The following is a 21,067-nucleotide window of genomic DNA, read 5'->3' as shown; positions in this document are numbered from 1 at the left end:
ATGTTCCACTAACTGAATGAAAGTGTTAACACCTGAGTTCACTATTTGTGGCGTGAAATTACTTTTATTGTGTAAACCCAGTGTTTTTAACCCAAACATATTATATGAATCTTCATTACAGGTGGCCTGATCTAAATTCACAACATTTGCATCTGAAAAATGACATTTCAATTTAAGGGATTTATAAAAGCATTGCAAATCCCTCTTAAGCTCAAAGGTATTCAGTAAATAGGTGTTTAATACAGGATTTGAACATAGATGAGAGACATCAAACATTTATTTTGGATCTTTTGAGTATTGTCCTTAGATGTAATTTTTTCCTGTTTCAAGACAATGTCTATCTGCAATTACAGGGTACAGCTATGGGTTCCAATGTCGCCCCAACCTATGCCAATATATTCATGAATACCTTTGAAGAATATTTCATCTATGTGGCGCCACATAGTGGCGCTATATAGATGATATTTTCGGCATTTGGTTGTGGGACATTGGAACCCTTGAGCAATTTGTGAAAGATCTTAACTTCTATCAAATTTAAATTGATTGTGAGTGAAGAAAGAATTGACTTTCTGGACACCACTGTGAATAAAAAAGATGGTATGTTAGCTGTGGATCTTTTTAAAAAACAGACTATAACAATCTTTTGCATCCCCCTGCTCTGTTGAAGAGTCTACCCAGAAGCCAATTCATGCGTGTGAGGCGGATTGTCTCTGATGAAAATTTGGTTAAAGAAAGGTTGCTGGAAATGGGTGAACACTTCAAACAGAGAGGATATCCGACAGATATTATTCAACAGGGAATTAGAGATGTATTGCAAATCCCTAGGACTGAGCTACTTAAAGAGAAAATAAAAACCAGAAGTAATGCAAAAATTATTTTTGTAAATGGATATTCTCCCTGGAGTAGTCAAATAAAGAAAGTGTTGAGAAAACATTGGCATATTTTGCAGATTTCCAATCCACATGTGAAGGAGTTCCTACGTCCCCCTATGACTGCATTTAGAAGGGATAAGAACCTTAAAGATGTATTGGTAAAGGCAGATGTGGGTCCAAAGAAAAATGTTATTCAAGGTTATATTGGGGAGAAGAATTGGGGATGCTTTCCATGCCTAAGTTGCCAAAATTGTAACAGCATCATCAAAGGCCTGATTTGTACCCACCCTTATACAGGCAAAAATATAAGTTGAAGGATTATTTTACATGTAATTCTAAGTTTGTAGTATACCTAATTAAGTGTCCATGTGGGCTGGGGTATGTTGGCGAGACCACCCGTTAGGTACGGGAGCGTATTAACCAACACAAAAGTAATATCAGGACGGGTAATTTAGAGGCCCCTGTGTCCAGCCATTTTATTATGGCTGGACATCAAATAAATCAACTCAGATTCCAGGTACTTGAACATATAAGAACACCTAGGAGAGGGGGGAATAGAATAAAAACACTAAAGTACAGGGAATTATATTAGATACATGAGTTAGGGACTATGACACCTAATGGAATGAATAGGGAAATTGATTGGGGTATATGCCAGTGAATAACAAAAATAAAATAATAAAAAGTATAAATTAGAAATTAAGAATTAAATCATAAAATGAATTGTGATCATTTTGACAAACTCCTTTAGATTTCTAATGGTTTTCTTTGAATATGGATCTAAATAATACATAATTTGGCCACTAGTTGGCATTTAGTTCAGAAAATGATGGTTAAGGGTTAAAACAGGTGGAAGTATGTGTGGTAGGCGGAGCTTTGGTCTATTTAAGGTTGGTTTTAAATGTTTTATGTTAGACATGATTAAGGACACCAGTCCGAAACGTTGTCTGTTTTAGTTGGCACAATAAAGTAATATTTTTACACTAATTGGTGGTGCTGCTAAATTATTTTCTTTTGAATTTTTTCAGACCATGGTGCAGGTCTGTTAGCTTGCACACCTGCAAACAATTTTTGCAACCCCAGAAGTGGGAATTACCTTGGTGCTTGTGCATATTGGACTTATTTAAATTCACTTCTCAGTTGTTTACCCTAGGAATGAAAATAGCTGAGATTGTACACCGGAGTACCTTTTGCCAATTCATGATACACGAAACCTCTGTCTTCACTAAAGCACTACGGGTGCCCCCTTGATGATTGATATAGACCACCACAGTAATGTCTGATTGAAAGCGAATGAAAGGAACTGAAGAGAGGAGAGGCCAAGCCTGAAGAGCCCTGAAGATCACACCGAGTTACAATACATTTATTAAAAGTGTACAGAGAGGACCATACTTCCCTGAGAGTGAAGAATCTCCAGACTGCTCCCCAAGCTGACAAACTGGCTTCAGTGGTGATTATTTCCCAAGATGGATGCAGGAAACTCATCTCCTGAGCCACTGGAGTGGGGATATCCAAGACAGAGATTGCTTGACTCCAAATGAATTTTTTGAGACAGGTTCGAGTGATTGCCATTCCACTGCCTTAGCATGGATATTTGTAGCAGATGCAAATTAAATCTTGCAAATGGAATGGCATCTGATGCTGCCACCATAAGACCCACTACCTCCATACATTGAGCAATTCTAGGATGAGGAATAGACTGTAGATTCCTGCAAGCTGATTGCAGCTTGAGTTTGTATTGTTCTGTCAGAAGCAGTGTCATGGAGAGTCAATCTATTATTTCTCCCCGAATGGATACCCTTGTGAGTCGAGTAGGCAAACCCTTGTTTCTGAGGGTGAAGATAAATCATCCAAAGAAAGTTCCCCCTCAGAAAGAGAAGAAGATCTGTCAGAATCACATATTTGAGCCTGTCTGATAGCTGTAGTAACAGGAGACACTTCCTGACTACTACAGGCCCCTGAGGAATTAGATTTACACTTATTGTAGGTGGCATTACCTCAGAAATAGCAGACTTTAAAAGTTTTTTGAAACCTGGGGAAACATTAGTAACGCCATCTTGGAAAATATACACTGAAGGCGAACAAACTGCAGATAAAGTAGGATTTGTCATCTGTGACTGTAAAACAGATTAACAAGTATTGCAAAGTTGTGCTGGTGGGCATACAGTAGACAACTTGCAAAGCAAACATTTGTTTGGTTGATAAAAAAAAGTCAGAAGGCGGCTCCATAACAAGCAATGACTTTATTATAATAACCCCAAATAAAAATTATCACTCAAAATGCCTTTACATAGCCTAACCTAAGTAGGATATATAAGGAAATATAAAAGTATATAAGTGTAAATAAGTTTATATAATTGTGGGACACAGACCACATGTAGCCATATAGATGCTGTAACTATTAATAATAAAATTGCAAAAGTTCCAAAAATTAGTGTATAATGTTAAATTACAAATGCTGACAACAGAAGGCCCTCTCCTCTGGTATAAGATTGTCTTACCACCTCTGGTACCAGCACACTCTTTGTAGAAAAAACGCTGCTGGAGCGTTATGGCCACTGAGTAAAAGCAGGAAGGGGCGGGTAGCATGCCAAACCACAGCAAATGGCGTGAAAATCCTTTAACTCCTTCCTCCCCAGCATCCTAGTGAGCCCTCTAACAGTCCTGTTCTAAGGCCTCAAAACGATGATATTACTCCCTCTGAGAGCACTGAAGTAATGCTGAGTGTACACAGAGAAGCGCTAAGATGCTGGTCCTTAGCAGGGACTATTTAAAGAGGCCGCAACCTAAGAAATAAAAAGTGGCAAAACGGGCCCCGAAAAGTCAAACATCCCACACACTGTAATAAAAATAACACCATAAAAAGCCCAGACAGGGCCAGATTACAAGCGGAGCGGTATTTATTGCTCTCACGCTAACTCTAGAAGTAAGCTTTTTGAGAGTGTCGAATGGAAGAAAGAAAGAACTAACAGTTAAGCAAACCACTGTACACAAGGACCAAATTAGTTCACATTGTCCTAATTATGTTTACAGTGCAGACATTATTCTCATATCTCTTATAGATTCAAAACATCTTTTAGAATTACTTTAAACTGTATTAAAAATATACCTCATATTGAATCTGATTTGTAATGCCCAAAGTTTTGGATTAAAATCCCTAAATCTTGATATAATTGCAGAGCAATTTCTTTCGGGATATGGGGAGTCCACAAAGTCATTCAATTACTAGTGGGAATATCACTCCTGGCCAGCAGGAGGAGGCAAAGAGCACCACAGCAAAGCTGTTAAGCACCACCGCTAGAAGAAACTTTCTCCCAAAAGAGGCCTTAGCCAAGGCAAAAGTATCAAATTTGGAAACTTTGGAAAAAGTATGCAGAGAGGACCAAGTGGCAGCCTTGGAAAGCTGTTCCACAGAAGCTTCATCTTTGAAAGCCAAAGAAGAGGAGACAGCCATAGTGGAATGAGCTGCAATTCTCTCAGGAGGCTGCTGTCCAACAGTCTCAAAAGCAAAACGAATCATACTTCCCAACCAGAGGGAAAGAGAAGTAGAAGTAGCCTTCTGACCCTTAAACTTTCCTGAGAAACAAAAAAACATTGAAGACTGGCAAAAATCGCCTGTAGGTAGAATTTTAGAGCACGCACAACATCCAAGTGGTGCAACAGACATTCTTTATGAGAAGGAGGATTGGGACAGAGAGAAGGAACAATAATTTCCTGATTAATATTTCTATCCGAAACCACTTTAGAAAGAAACCCCAATTTAGTAAAAAGAACCTCCTTATCCGCATGAAAGATAAGGTTAGGCAAATCACACTGCAAAGCCGAGAGTTCCGAAACTCTCCAAGCAGAAGAGATAGCAATAAGAAACAAAACCTTCCAAGATAGCAACTTAATATCTATGGAATGCATTGGCTCAAACGGAGCCGGCTGCAAAACTTTAAGAACAAGATTAAGGCTTGATTCTGACCAGGGCCTGACAAAAAGATAGAACATCTGGCCCAGCCGCCAGACACTTGTGTAACAAAATAGATAATGCAGAAATCTGACCTTTCAGAGTACTGACTGACAACCTTTTCTACAGACCTTCCTGGAGAAAAGACAAAATTCTAGGAATCCTGACCCTACTCCAAGAGTAGCCCTTAGATTCACACCAATAAAGGTATTTACGCCATGCCTTATGGTAAATTTTTCGAGCAACAGGCTTGCGTGCCTGGATCATGGTCTAAATGACTGACTCAGAAAATCCACGCTTAGACAGAACTAAGAAGAAATCCCGGTATGCGTTCCGATGAATGGACTGCCTCCTCTGTAGACTGGTTCACTTCTCTGTTCCCTAGACCCTTCTCACTGCAATGTGTCACAGCCTCAGCGCTCCCCACGGGAACACGCTGCAAATGCTACGATCCGGTGCCTATGAATACAATTTTTAACAACTTTCCAATTTACTACTTTAATTTGCTTCCTTCCCTTGTTATCCTTTACTGAAATGTTATCTAGGAAAGCTCAGGAGCATCAACGAATCTAGTTTCTAGCTGCTGATTGGTTGCTGCATATTTATACAGATTGTCATTGGCTCACACATGTGTTCAGTTTGAAACCATTAGTGCATTGCTGCTCCTTCAACAAATGATACCAAGAGAATGAAACAAATTAGATAATAGAAGTAAATTAGAAAGTTGTTTAAAATTGTATTCTCTATCTGAATCATGAAAGAAAATCTTTGGGTTTCATGTCCCTTTAATTTCAGCTGACACTCAGAAGGAGATACATGCTATGTGATTAATTATCCACTTATCCTACATATAAAGACTACATTTTTAGACTAAACTAGTAAACCTAAATCAGCAATTATACTACACAATTAAAATGGAGAGACAACTATAGTTGACTAAGTGATACGCAAAAAAATATATAACTAAACTGATATATGTGTCTCAATATACAAGCAGAGTGAAATAATATTCACTCTTAAATACAGATCTTGTATTCAACATAAATACCTCTACCTACTCAACATATAACTTTACATCCCAATCTGAATTTAAGCTTTCAGGTACCCTTGTGTTCAATTGGAATATCCAATACACCTCCTTTTGACCTAAAAGTTTCATTCTATTTCCACCTCTAGTGTGTCTCTTCACATGTTGTATGCCCTGAAATAACAAAGCTTTACTATCTCCATTATGTTGATTACGAAAATTTAAAGCAACTGGGGTGTCAGATTCCTTGTCCCCTATTGATCTTAAGAACTTCTTTTTCAAGGGCCTTGTTGTTTGACCGACATACTGTAGGTTACATAATTTACTTGTCAATAAATATATGACATACTTTGTATTGCAATTAATGTAATTTCTTATCGTGAAGCTTTTTTTGTCATCTGTGGAAGTGAATGTATTAACGAAAATGGCATGAGTGCAAGATTTGCATCTTCGACTGCCATATCTAAAGAAACCCTGTTTCGGAGTTAACCAATTACTAGTGTCTTTAGTGGGTATCATTGATGGAGAAAGGATGTTGGAAAAAGTCCTTGATTTCCTAGTAACAAATTGACACCCCTTCTCGACAATCTTATCCAAAGTTTCATCCACTCTCAAAATTGGCAATGCGTTATGAACAATATCACAGATGATGTTATGTTCTCTACTATAGGCCGTTTTAAAAACAGGTTTCTTGTGGAAGTAATTCCTTATTTCTTTCCTATAGTTCATCATGTCCTCCCTTTTAATTGAATCTACCTGTTGTTTAGCCTCAGTCAAATGTTACATGGTGCAGCGAATCTGTTGTTTTCCAGGAATGATTTTCATATGCCTCCTCTGTACTGCAATTATGTTTGGTTCTCATGTACTGCCCTTTAGGAATAGCTCTAATTACATGTTTAGGGTGATTTGAATTTGCCTTCAATGAGGTATTACCTACACTTTGTTTCCTATAGAGTTCAACCTCTATTCTTCTCTTTGATGTGTTCGGTTTAAGCATCACATCAAGAAAAGGCATCTGTTCTCTACTCACTTCCATCGTGAATTTCAAATTCAATTGATTCTGAGATAGGTAAGCAAAGAAGTTTTGTACATGTGTCTCATCCCCCTTAAACACAAACATCAAGTCGTCAATGTATCGACCATAATGTATGATGTTGACCCTAAAGGGATTACCATCGCCAAAGACCCTGGACAGCTCCCACCAGTCAAGATATAATTTCCCCCATGGCTGTCCCCTGTCTTTGGTGAAAGTAATCCCCTTTGAACATGAAAAAATGATGAGTTAGCAAATATTCAATTGATTTCAATATAAACTGTTTGCGATGTACATCATAATCCGTATAAAAATCCAGACAAAATTCTATTGCTAATATACCCTTGTCATGGGGAACTGATGTATATAAGGAAACTAATTCTATAGTGACAAGAAGGTAGTCATCCGACCACTCCACTTGTTCTGTCTGATTATATCTGTAGTATCCCTTATATAACTTTTTAGTCCCAGAACTATGGGCTGTAAAAATACATCAATCATTGCACATAGGGGCTCATTTAGTGATCCAATTCCTGCCACTATAGGGCGACCAGGGGGAGATGTTAAACTTTTGTGGATTTTGGGTAGGTAGTGAAAGATCGGTGTAATGAGGTGTGCTACCAACAAATAGTCAAAATTCTCCTTAGTCAATACACCACACATGAGGCCCCAGTCTAAAAGATCATGCAACATCTTTCTATACTTGAAAGTAGGGTTAGTCTCTAACTTCTCATAAACATCAGTGTTGTGAAGTTGTCTGTATGCCTCTGCCATGTAGTCGTCCTTATCAAGGACAACTACATTGCCACCCTTATCGGAATTGCATATAACCAACGACTGGTTCAATTCTTTCTTGTTTACTCAAATTGTCATGTTTAAAGACATCCTGCTTGCTCATCACTCTGTCATGCAATTCAGTCAGTTCTTTCTCAATTGTTTTCTGAAACTTTCTACACTATTATTTTTTGCTTGTGTGGGATAAAAAGAAAATTTCATTTTAAACCTTTTTAAATTTATGTTAGAATTCCCTATATTACTGGTGACATCAATACCTTCTTTTTCTAAGTATGTCAAATCTATTCCAGCACATTTACCCACAAAAGAAAAGACATTTTCAGTAGTTGTTTCAACATTAGTTGCCTTCAATTCCTTTTTGTCCCCTGGGGACTCAATAACATCTACATCTGAGACTAATGAATCAAAAAAGTATTTTTTCAACAATAATGATCTCACAAATTTGTTGATATCTACAATTGTCTGAAACAAATCAAAGTGTGATGTGGGAGCAACATTCAGGCCTAATGACAAAATCCTAATTTGTGTGACAGTCAAAGTTACAGAAGATAAATTAATCACATTTTTGGACTCTAAATATATTTTCTTCCTCTGTCTCCTGGGGTAACGGGGCTGTCTCCGCTGCTGGTCTGCACTGTCCCCTCTGTTTGCCCCCACTATGTACTTTCCTTCTTTCTCTTTTACTTTTGCCTGCATTATACCCTTCGGGTTTTTTGAAACCCTGGAGGTTGTTGCTACTGCTTCTTCACTAATTTCTGGAGTCTGTAATACATAAGTAGTAACATTACCGGATTCCTCATTACTAAACTTAAAATCCGATGAGTCACAATCATACTCTGTATCTGTGTCATTAAACCTAACTTTCTTAGTGTCCTGTCTACCGGGAGCACACCTAAACCTTTTTCTACCTCCTGTGTGTGTCCATCTATATACATTGCCCCTTTCATAATCCTCCTTATCCCTAGATATTTTTACTTTTTTGAAATACCACAGATTTTCTTTAAATTCATCCCTTACTCTCTTGATTTTATCATCATACCCTTTAAATTCTGGCTTTACAGACAGAGGATGTATTTTCTTGGTCTTTATAATTAGTGTGGCCCTCTGTTGCTTTTTATACTCGATCAGAAGATCCATAAGGGCAAGGGAACATTTAGTTAATATCTTGTTCCACTTATTGATAAAATCTGTATCGGTAACCTCAAACAAGGGGAATTTTTTCATTCGTAAGCCCCTTGGAATGCGTAGAAACTTTTTGTATATATTGAAAGTCTTAACATTAATTTCAAGTCTCCTGTCTTGTTTGAGTAATTTGTCTATCTTAAAAAACAAAGAGTCCAAATTCCCATGTTCTAATTTTTCATCATCAAAGTCCTCACAATCTTCATATGTGTCCTCAAATGATTGGAACACAAAGCTGTCAGTAGCCATTTTATTAATGTTCACAGTGCAAAACCTCTTAGTCAGTCATACATATACAGAGCTATCACAACTTGTGTATAATCAGATTAATTCCATATACACACACAGGGTTAACTTCAACTCCAAAACAGGGTTTCTTTAGATGTGGCAACTCGAAGATGCAAATTTTGCACTCATGCCATTTTCGGTAATACATTCACTTCCACAGATGACAAAAAAAGCTTCACGATAAGAAATTACATTAATTGCAATACAACGTATGTCATATATTTATTAACAAGTAAATTATGTAACAAAGTATGTTGATCAAACGACAAGGCCCTTGAAAAAGAGGTTCTTAGAACACCTAAGATCAAAAGGGGGCAAAGGAATCTGACACTCCAGTTGCTTTACATTTTCGTAATCAACATAATGGAGATAGTAAAGCTTTGTTATTTCAGGGCATACAACATGTGAAGAGACACACTAGAGGTGGAAATAGAATGAAACTTTTAGGTCAAAAGGAGGTGCACTGGATATTCCAATTGAACACAAGGGTACCTGAAGGCTTAAATTCAGATTGGGATGGAAAGTTATATGTTGAGTAGCTAAAGGTTTCTATGTTGAATACAAGAAAGATCTGTATTTAAGAGTGAATATTATTTCAATCTGCTTGTATATTGAGACACATATATCAGTTTAGTTATATATTTTTTTTGCATATCACTTAGTCAACTATAGTTGTCTCTCCATTTTAATTATGTAGTATACTTGCTGATTTAGGTTTACTGGTTTAGTCTAAAAATGTAGTCTTTATATGTAGGATAATTGGATAATTAATCACATAGCATGTATCTCCTTCTGCGTGTCAGCTGAAATTAAGGATATTGGCGAATAAGTCATATTTATAGGAATTAATTTGATATGCTGTTCATGAAGTACATAAGAGTGACATTATGGGTAATGAAGAGGACACTGGAATTCCATAATTTAACATTTATAATTTAAAAAATAAAATTTATCTAATTAAAATTAGGAGGTTACAATTTATGATGTACGAGGAGACTTTGTTTAAGGTATTAGGCCACTCTTGTTTAAATGTATATACATGTGTAAACAGTGAATTTGTGTAAAGCTGTAAAAGTGTATAGTGATACATGTTTGGAGGTAATCAGGTGTTCCGTTACATATGTTTGCATGGTACACTTAGTAGACATAGGTGTGTCTACATCCTTTAAATAGGAAAGTGTACCATTGCAAAACATGGGTCATTGAAACAGTAATAGCCTATGACTTTCTTTCCTTTCCTTGATGGAATCCTTTTTATGAGCATTCACTAATAAAGTACTTTTTATAGCATTTCTGAGCGTCCTTTCTGCTGAGTGGGAGGATATGGATTTACCTTAGACAGAACTAAGCGTTCAATCTCCAAGCAGTCAGCTTCAGAGAAGATTTGAATGGAGGAATGGACCCTGGGTTAGAAGGTTCTTCCTCAGAGGCAACCTCCAAGGCGGCCGAGAAGACATCTTCACTAGGTCTGCATACCAGATTCTGCGAGACCATGCAGGAGCTATTAAAATTACTGATGCTCTCTCTTGTTTGATGCGAGCAATAACTTGTGGAAGGAGCGCAAATGGAGGAAACAGGTATGCTATTCCGAAAACCCAAGGAACCACCAGAGCATCTATCAGAGCGGCCTGAGGATCTATTGACCTTGAACCGTACCTTGGAAGCTTGGCGTTCTGCCAAGACGCCATCAGATCCAACTCCGGCAACCCCCATTTGAGGGTTAACCTGGAGAACACCTCCGGATGGAGAGCCTACTCCCCGGGATGAAATGTCTATCTGCTCAGGAAATCCGCTTCCCAGTTGTCCACTCCAGGAATGTGGATGGCAGATAGACAACAATTGTGAGCTTCCGCCCACTGAATAATCCGTGCCACCTCCTTCATGGCTAAGGAACTCCTAGTTTCTTCCTGGTGGTTGATGTAAGCCACTGAGGTGATGTTGTCCGACTGAAACCTGATAAACCGGGCTAAGGACAATTGAGGCCAAGCCATCAGAGCACTGTAAATAGCACTCAACTCCAAGACGTTTATGGGGAGAGCAGACTCCTCCCAAGTCCATAGTCCCTACACCTTTAATGAGTCCCAGAATGCTCCTCAGCCTAGCAGGCTGGCGTCCGTGGTCACAATCACTCAGGAAGGTCTCCGGAAGCATGTGCCCTGAGACAGATGGTCCTGAGAAAGCCACCACAGGAGAGAGTCTTTTGTTATGTTAAGACAAAAAACAAAAACAGAGGCGCCACATGTGTAGGTCAAAAAAGATAAATGAATCCAAACAGCAGCAGATTAAGGGTACTCACAAAATTGGCGGCACTCTATTGTGCCAACAGGAGCGGGCTGGTATTTTGCAGCGAACCAGCTGGCTGTGTGGAAGATCCCCACTGGATATGTGCAGTGCTGCTCAGTAGCCCAGAAAGATAGGACTGGGAGAATGCGGCTGTTTAAAAAAACACAGTAATCTGCCCATTTCTCCATTCCACCTGCAGTTCCAGTCAAAGGGAAGGATTGCAATTGGGTATTATTCAGAAGCCCTGCAGGCAGCAAAATTCCAACACTGCACATATCCGGTGGGGATCTTGCACACAGCCAGCTGGTTCGCTGCAAAATACCAGCCCGCTCCTGTTGGCACAATAGAATGCCGCCAATTTTGTGAGTACCCTTAATCTGTTGCTGTTTGGATTCATTTATCTTTTTTGACCTACACATGTGGCGCCTCTGTTTTTGTTTTTTGTCTTAACATCATAGAAGTACATCATCCCCTTGGGTGACGACAGAGAGCGGCCTATCAAGTTCTGGGACGTCTGAGGATACCTGTTGGACTTAACAGATCTGGCTTGTCTAATCTATCTATTTTATCATTTTATTCTGTATCATTTTGTATTGTTCTTATTTTGCACATACAGGGAGTTTTATACATTACATTGTGTTTATGTATTTATATTTTTAGCGCCTCTTATAGAAGCCCAGTGATTCACATCACGGTTGCTTCTTCATTTGAGAGTCTTTTGTTGACTGGTCTAGATCTATTCTCTGAGACAGAACCGAATGATCTCCATTCCATTGTCTGAACATGCATAATTGCAGAGCTCTCAAATGGAATCGAGCAAAGGGAATGATGTCCATGGAAGCGACCATCAGACCAATTTCCTCCATACATTGAGTCATTGATGGCCGAACAGTAGACTGAAGAGAGAATTTTGGATCTTCTGACCTCTGTCAGAAACATTTTCAAAGATAGGCAATCCATTATGGTCCCTAAGAAAACTACCCTTGTAGCTGGAACAAGGGAACTCTTTTCCAGATTCACTTTCTAACCGTGGTAATGTATAAAAGACAACAAGATCTCTGTATGAGAGTTTGCTTGTTGAAAAGATGGCGCCTGAACCAATATGTCATCCAGGTATGGCACCACAGCAATTCCCCGAGAACTGATCACTGCCAAGAAAGCCCCCAGAACCTTTGAGAAAATTCTGGGAGCTGTGGCAAGGCCAAACGGAAGAGCCACAAATTGAAAGTGTTTTTGTCTAGAAAGTCAAATCTCAGGAATTTGTGATGATCCCTGTGGATGGGAACATGAAGATATGCGTCCTTCAGGTCTATAGTCATCATGAACTGACCCCTCTTGGACCAAAGGAAGAATGGAACGAATGGTTCGAAAAATTCCCTCTGTTTTGGGAACCACAAACAGATTTGAATAGAATCCTAGACCCTGTTCCCTTACTGGAACTGGAACAATCACTCCCAGTGAGGAAAGGTCCTGAATGCAGTTAAAGAATGCCTTTCTTTTTACCTGGTCTGCAGATAATCTTGAGAGTTGGAATCTGCCCCCGGGAGGGAAGGTTTTGAATTCTATTTTGTAACCCTGAGATACTATGTCCACAGCCCAAGGATCTGGGACATCTCATCTCCACGCTTGACAAAACAGGGAAAGTTTGTCCCCCATTTGATCTGATCCCAGACTGGGGGCCGAGTCTTCATGCTGACTTAGACTTACCTGAGGGTTTCTTTGATTGCTTCCCCTTATTCCAAGACTGATTGGGCTTCCAAGAAGACTTGGACTGCTCCTGCTTGAAAGAGGGAGAGGAAGAATTTTGACCTTTGAAGTTAAGAAAGGAATGAAAATTACTTTGACGTCCTTTGAGTCTATTCTTCTTGTCTTGCGGTAGAAAAGACCCTTTTCCACCTGTAATATCAGAAATTATTTCTGCCATACCAGGTCCGAACAAGGTCTTCCCCTTGTAAGGAAGTGCCAGAAGCTTGGACTTAGAGGTAACATCAGCTGACCAAGATTTTAGCCACAATGTCCTGCGGGCTAGGACAGTGAAGCCAGACATCTTGTCTCCCAGTCTAATAACTTGCTGTTAGCATCAGAAATAAAGGAATTGGCTGGTTTGAGAGCCTTAATCCTATCTTGTATCTCTTACAATTGAGTCTCTACTAAAATTGATTCAGACAAGGCGTTGCACCAAAAAGATGCCGCACTTGCTACTGTGGAAATACAAACTGCAGGTTGCCATTGAAGATCTTGATGAAAATACATCTTCTTCAAATAAGCTTTCAGCTTTTTGTCCAAGGGATCCTTAAAGGAGCAGCTATCCTCTATAGGGATCGTAGCTCTCTTAGCCAAAGTAGAAAAAGCCCCTTCTACTTTAGGCACTGTGTGCCAAGTATCTTTTAAGGAAGTCAGCAACAGGAAACATATTTTTAAATACAGGAGAGGGGGAGAAAGGAATCCCTGGCTTCTCCCATTCCTGTGAAATAATCTCCGTCACATGGTCTGGGACAGGAAAAACTTCCAGAGAGGAAGGAACATCATAGTATTTATTAAGTTTACTAGAATACTTAGGGTTGACAACGACAGAAGTATCATAGTCGTCCAAAGTAGCCAATACCTCCTTTAACAGTACACAAAGGTGTTCAAGCTTAAATCTGAAGTTTACTTCTTCAGTTTCAGAAGAAGGAATAATACTGTCCGATTCTGAGATTTCACCCTCAGAGGCTACCGGCGTATCCTCCTCATCAGACCTATGAGGGAGGGCAACCTGCGTAGCAGTAGGTGGAACAGAAACCTTACTATCTGAATGTCTAATTTTCCTCTTACATTTTCCCAGCATAGGAAAAGCAGATAATGCCGCAGATACTGCAGAAGATACCTATGCAGCAAAATCTGCAGGCAAATAAACTCCTCCAGGAGGCTGAGAGGAACTGCAGGGCACAGTATGTGACACCATAGAGGCTTGGGATGTTTGAGGAGAAAGCTGTGGCATTGCCTGAACAGACATTGGGCTCAGAATTGCATAGGCAAAACGATTTGTGCCTCTAGGCATAACAAGCATTTGTCAAAAAACACAGAGTCTTGGTCCATGTCCATAATACTAAATTAAAAATTCCCCAAATTGTAGAGATTTTTTAAATACACTGTCACTTTAAGAATTTTTAATACCACAATTTGGCTGCCAGAAGTCTCTAAAACGATCGTATAGTAGATCAACACTGAAGAGACTGAAATTCAGTGACGCTCCGTGAATATTCGACAGCAGAGAGAAGTCACATGACCAGCAGAAAGAGGAAACTACGCAGCAAGTAAAAGGCACGCATTTCCCTCTGCCTACATCATAAGATGCAAGTAGCTGCAGCTGGTTTCAAACTCAAGCAGTTTGTCAGTTAGCCTGTTCTAGCTAAGCAAGCAAAGAAAACCAACTGCCAAATTTTAAGTTTATATATAAATCCCTGTATAAAACATTAGCCACACACTTACTAATAAAATATTTCAACAAAATTAGCACAAAGAGGAAAAAGGTCCCAATCAAGGGAAGATTAATCCCTAGTCTCAAATTACATAATGTGCCTGCCCACTGCCAAAGAAAATCCTCTATAAAGGATTTTAAAAATGTCCCCATCTACTGCATATGACATATTCTTCTGAAGTGCAAGTCACCAAGACCTAGAAGACAAAAGCACTTACCTGCAGTCTAGCTGTCCGGCAGGAAGACAGCTCACAAGGCATGAAAGGACACATACTCCTTACAGAGACCTGTACAAAAAGAAAGAACAGAGTAACCAACTCTGGCTTTCTGTACCATGGGCAGCAATGTGTTAGGATACAAGGCAAGGACTACCTCACAACTTCCTAACTGCTTAAAAGCCACCACTACTCTCCTGAAGAGATTGACGTGAATTCAGCTAAACCCAAATCTTTTCTTGCAGGGAAAAGTACCCGAAAAATATAAATTATGCTTAATTGATAATTTAATTTCCATTGTGGGGAGGAGAGTCCACGGCTTCATTCATTACTTGTGGGAATTAAGAACCTGGCCACCAGGAGGAGGCAAAGACACCCCATCCAAAGGCTTAAATACCTCCCCCACTTCCCTCATCCCCCAGTCATTCTGCTGAGGGAACAAGGAACAGTAGGAGAAATATCAGGGTATAAATAGTGCCAGAATAATGAAATACTAAATTTAGGTACGCCCACCGGAGCAACGGGCGGGAGCTGTGGACTCTCCTCCCCACGATGGAAATTAAATTATCAGGTAAGCATAATTTATATTTTCCATCTAAAGGGGAGGAGAGTCCACGGCTTCATTCATTACTTGTGGGAACAAATACCCAAGCTCTAGAGGACACTGAATGAAAATGGGAGGGCAAGAGGTGGATCCTAATCTGAGGGCACCAAAGCCTGTAAAACCTTTCTCCCAAAAACTGCTTCCGCCGAAGCAAAAACGTCAAACTTGTAAAATTTTGTAAAAGTATGTAAGGAGGACCAGGTAGCCACCTTACAAATCTGCTCCATAGAGGCCTCATTCTTGAAGGCCCACAAAGAAGCCACAGCTCTAGTCGAATGAGCCGTGATCCTCTGAGGAGTCTTATGTCCCGCTGTCTCGTAGGCTAAGCGAATCATGCTCCTCAACCAAAAGGACAAAGTAGTTGCAGAAGCTTTTTGCCCCCTGTGCTTCACTGAATACACCACAAAAAGAGATGTAGTCTGTCTGAAATCCTTCGTAGCCTGAAGATAGAACTTTAAAGCTCGAACCACATCCAAATTATGAAGTTACCTCTCCTTAGGAGAAGAGGGGTTAGGACACAAAGAAGAAACAACGATTTCCTGATTTATGTTACGGTTAGACACAACCTTGAAAAGGAATCCCAAACCAGTGCGAAGAACAGCCTTATCAGCGTGAAACAGCAGATAAGGAGGTTCACATTGCAAGGCCGCCAACTCAGATACTCTGCTTGCCGATGCAATAGATAACAGAAATCAAACCTTCCAAGAAAGAACCTTAATGTCAGAGTGCATAGGTTCAAACGGAACCCTCTGCAATACCTTCAGAACCAAGTTCAAGCTCCCAGGCGGAGCAGATTGTCTAAAAACAGGCTTGATTCTAGACAAAGCCTGAACAAAAGACTGTATATCAGAAAGCTCAGCGAGCCTCTTGTCTAAGAGAATGGACAATGCCAAAATCTGTCCTTTCAAGGAACTAGCGGCAAGCCCCTTCTCCAGTCCATCCTGGAGAAAGGACAAAATCCTGGATACTTTAACCTTGTGCCAAGGATATCCATGCTTCTCACACCAGGACAAGTAAGTCCTCCACACCTTATGATAGATGCGATGAGTGACCGGCTTCTTGGCCTGAACGAGAGTATCAATCACTCTCTCAGAGAACCCTCTCTTTGCCAAGACTAAGCGTTCAATCGCCACGCAGTCAGCCTCAGAGAATCTAGATTTTGATGATGAAAAGGACCCTGTACCAGCAGATCCCTGCGACAGGGTAACCTCCATGGAGGAGACAATGACATCCCAACCAGATCCGCAAACCACGTCCTCCGCAGCCACGACGGAGCAATCAGAATAGCCAAAGCTTTCTCCTGCTTGATGCGGGCCACTACACAAGGTAGAAGTGGCAACGGTCAAAAAATGTAAACTAGGCTGAACTCCCAAGGTACCACCAAGGCATCTATCAGTTCTGCCTGGGGATCCCTGGACCGCGATCCGTATCTGGGTAGCTTGCAATTGAGTCTGGATGCCATGAGATCTATCTCCGGAGTCCCCCATTCGTGACAAATCTCCGCAAACACCTCGGGGTGGAGAGACCATTCCCCGGATGGAAGGATCGCCTGCTGAGAAAATCCGCTTCCCAGTTGTCCACACCTGGAATGTGGATTGCAATATCCGAGAAACCTCCCTCATCACTAGGGAGCTTCTTGTCCCCCCTAATGGTTGATGTAAGCCACCGAGGTAATGTTGTCTGTCTGGAATCTGATGAAGCTGAACAACCACAGAAGAGGCAACGGCCTTCAAAGCATTGTAGATCGCTCGTTCCAGAATATTGATTGGGAGAGACTCTTCTCAAGACCATTTTCCCTGTGCCATCCTGGCACCCTAAACAGCTCCCCATCCTGCCAAACTCACGTCCGTGGTCACAATCTCCCAGGTAGGTCTCAGGAAGGATGTCCCCTGGGACAGTTGTTCCGGATGGATCCACCAAGAGAGGGAGTCCCTCATCCGATCGTCTAGAGAAATCTGTTGGGATAGATCGCCGTTCCACTGACTCAACATGCACAACTGAAGAGGTCTGAAATGGAACCTGGCGAATGGAATGACATTGATGCTGGATACCATGAGCCCGATCACCTCCATACTCTGAGCCACAGAGAGACTGGAGTAGGACTGAAGGGCAAGACAGGCAGATGCAATCTTTCTGTGTCACTGATCTGTGAGAAATAATCTCATGGATATAGAATCTATTATCATTCCCAGGAACACCACCCTGTTAATGGGAATCAGGGGGCTCTTTCCTGAGTTTATCTTCCAACTGTGAGATTGGAGCAAAAGCAGAAGGGCCCTCGAGTGGTCCTCTCTGAGGCTGAATGACGGCGCCTGGACTAGGATATCGTCCAGATAGGGTGCCACAGCAATGCCTCTGGACCTGGCTACTGCAAGCAGTGCCCCCAGAACCTTCGTGAAGACTCTCGGGGCTGTCGCCAGAGCAAAGGGAAGGGCCACAAATTGGAAATGTTGGCCCAGAAATGCAAATCTCAGGACCCTGAAGTGATCCCTGTATATTGGCATATAAAGATAGGCATCCTTCAAGTCTATTGTCGTCATGAACTTACCCTCTTGAACTAGGGGCAGAAACGATGGAACAGTCAGAAACTTGTTTTTTTAACATTTTAGGTCTAGAATCGGGCGGAACGTGCCCTCCTTCTTTGGGACCACGGAAAGGTTCGAATAGTATCCTAGACCCCTTTCTGCTGGGGGTACTGGTACAATTACTCAGAGAGAAGAAAGATCCCTCACACAGTCTAGAAAGGCTTCTCTCTTTTCTGACCTGGAAGACTGATTTCACAGGAGGAATCTGCCCCTGGGCGGATGAGTTCTGAACCCTATCCTGTATCCTTGGGCGACAACCTCCAGAACCCAAGGGTCCTGAACATCCTGCAACCAGGCCTCTGAAAAGAGATATAATCTGCCCCCTACTTTGTCCGGAGATCAGCCGACTTTGTTTTGGCGGGCTTCTTGTTCTGCTTGGACTTGTTCCAAGACTGAGCTGGCTTACAAGCACCCTTGGACTGATCCGCTTTCGTGGCGGGCTGCTGGCATTGGGCCTTATCCGCATGAAAGGGACGAAAAGTAGATCCCTTAAGTTTAACCTTCTTATCCTGCGGTAGGAAAGCACCCTTGCCTCCCGTCAACGTGGATATGATCGAGTCCAATCCTGGACCGAACAGGATCTTTCCCTGAATGGGAAGGGATAACAGTCTAGATTTAGAGGTCATGTCTGCAGACCACGACTTTAGCCACAGAGCCCTGCGGCCTAGTACAGAAAAACCTGAAACCTTAGCATTCAGGCGAATAATTGGCATCACAAATAAACCATATCAGACAGAGATTCACACCAATATGTTGCAGCTACGGAAACCACCGCTACCGCCACTGCCGGCTGAAAAACAAACCCTGTGTGTTGAAACATCTTCCTCAACATGTTTTCTAACTTTTTATCCATGGGCTCTATGAACGACGAACTATCCTCAAGAGGAATCGTAGTTCGCTTGGCGAGCATAGAGATAGCACCATCCACCTTAGGGACGGTCCCCCACAGCTCGAGCTGAGAGTCCGGGACGGGGAACAGTTTCTTAAAGGAAGAAAAAGGGAAAAAAGAAGAACCTAATCTCTCCCATTCATTCTTAATAATTTTAGCCATCTTAACAGGGACCGGGAAGGTCTGAGGTACCACCCTGTCCTCATACACTTTATCAAGCTTAGGAATCGACGGTTCCCCCGGTAGTTTTGGTTCCGGAACCTTGAGAGTAGCAAGCACCTGCTTCAGCAAAAAGCGCACATTTTCCATCCTAAACCTAAAGCCAGGCTCCTCTGCAGACGGAGCTTTAGTTGACATGGATTCCGACCCAAAAGGAACTTCCTCCGAAGAGTCAGAGTTGTCCTCGTCAGCGGATAACCTTTCCGAGATATCCATAGGAGTATATGACTCCTGGGCCGGATCACCACATTTTACCCTACGCTTGCGCTAAGCAGAATGTGGTAAGGCACTTATCACCTTCGAGACCGCCGTTTGTAGTTGTTCCGCAAAGTCTGATGGTCAACGGATATCCCCCGAAGGTGAGATAGACATCCCCTGGGGTGCTGCATGTGTACTCGGAGATGAATGTAGGGGATGCACCTCACGGGACGGGGAGCCCTCAGAGGTGGACGGCTCAGTAGTACTAGACATTCTCTTCTTTCGAGAAGCCAAGACCTTATCAAGGCAAGGGGAACATAGTTGAGCAGAAAAATCTACCGGAACCTCCTCACAATAAACACAGGTACTAGACTTAGTTAAAGAGGGAGTACCCTCTAACGCGTCAGAGTCCTCCATAGCTTGTGGCTTTGTTACGGACTAGTATAAAACATAAGCAATGGCACCTTTATAACCTCCAATGGTCGGGGCACTCACCACCTCCTAGGACCCAGACCACAGAAACCGTTACGTCTCCTGCACCATCAGTCCAGCAAGGAAGTAGATTAGGCCACACCCAGTCAGCAGGAAAGCCTCTCAGGACCGCCCCTGCACTAGGGAGAAAACGCACCAAAAACAGCAGCGCAATACTCCCAGAAGGAAACTATAGTTCACCCATTGCCTGAGCCTCATCTCACAAATATCGCAGCAATTATACAATAAACAATATTATGTATAACCCCCCCCTTGTTCAATAATACCCTTACTAGAATCTACGCCGTGGAACAGGAACATGTCCTCTCAAGTGTGACAGTGTAGTAGCATCTCTCCTGACATGGACTTAAGCGTAGGAAGTAGGCAGTGAAACTCATCAACACTGATTGTTTATGGAGCTGTTAATGAGAGTCGGGATGGTTTTGCAGAAAGACTCTCCCTGCATCTCTGGACTCTAGCTTTCACCCAAGCTCTCAGAGAGGCTGACAGGACTACTTAAAACTCCAGTCCTATTTCGAAGAGTACTACCCTCCACAAGAGACTACTCCAAATCTTCCGACACTTCTCTGCCAATCTCCTGTGACAAAAGGCAAAGAATGACTTGGGGATGAGGGAAGTGGGGGAGGTATTTAAGCCTTTGGCTGGGGTGTTTTTGCCTCCTCCTGGTGGCCAGGTTCTTAATTTCCACAAGCAATGAATGAAGCCTTGGACTCTCCTCCGCTTTAGATGGAAAAGGAATTCATTTCTTCAGACACCAAACTTCACCTCCTCCATTGACAGAGGCAAAAAGAATGACTGGGAATTATGGGTAGGGGACTATGGTGGACTCTCCATATCTTAGGAAATAAATACTGGTGTATAGTGTATTTGCCTCCTCCTGGTGGCCAAGTAATGTACTTCCTAAGAGTAAGGACTTGTGGACTCTCACCAACTTAAGAGAGAAATATTTTTTTCTGTTGATTATAGGTATAGT

General features: G+C 41.5%; 1 protein-coding gene across 1 annotated transcript in view; it reads right to left on the bottom strand.

Annotated features, from left to right (window-relative positions):
* The window catches only part of UGGT2 (UDP-glucose glycoprotein glucosyltransferase 2), a 991,813-nt gene that overhangs the window by 45,342 nt on the left and 925,404 nt on the right, over window positions 1-21,067 (bottom strand). The window lies entirely within an intron of this gene.

This window comes from Bombina bombina, chromosome 3, assembly GCF_027579735.1.
Source record: "Bombina bombina isolate aBomBom1 chromosome 3, aBomBom1.pri, whole genome shotgun sequence".
Lineage (NCBI taxonomy): Eukaryota > Metazoa > Chordata > Amphibia > Anura > Bombinatoridae > Bombina > Bombina bombina.
The sequence above is the reverse complement of the archived record's forward strand: the minus strand, read 5'-3'. Positions and strand labels throughout refer to the sequence as shown.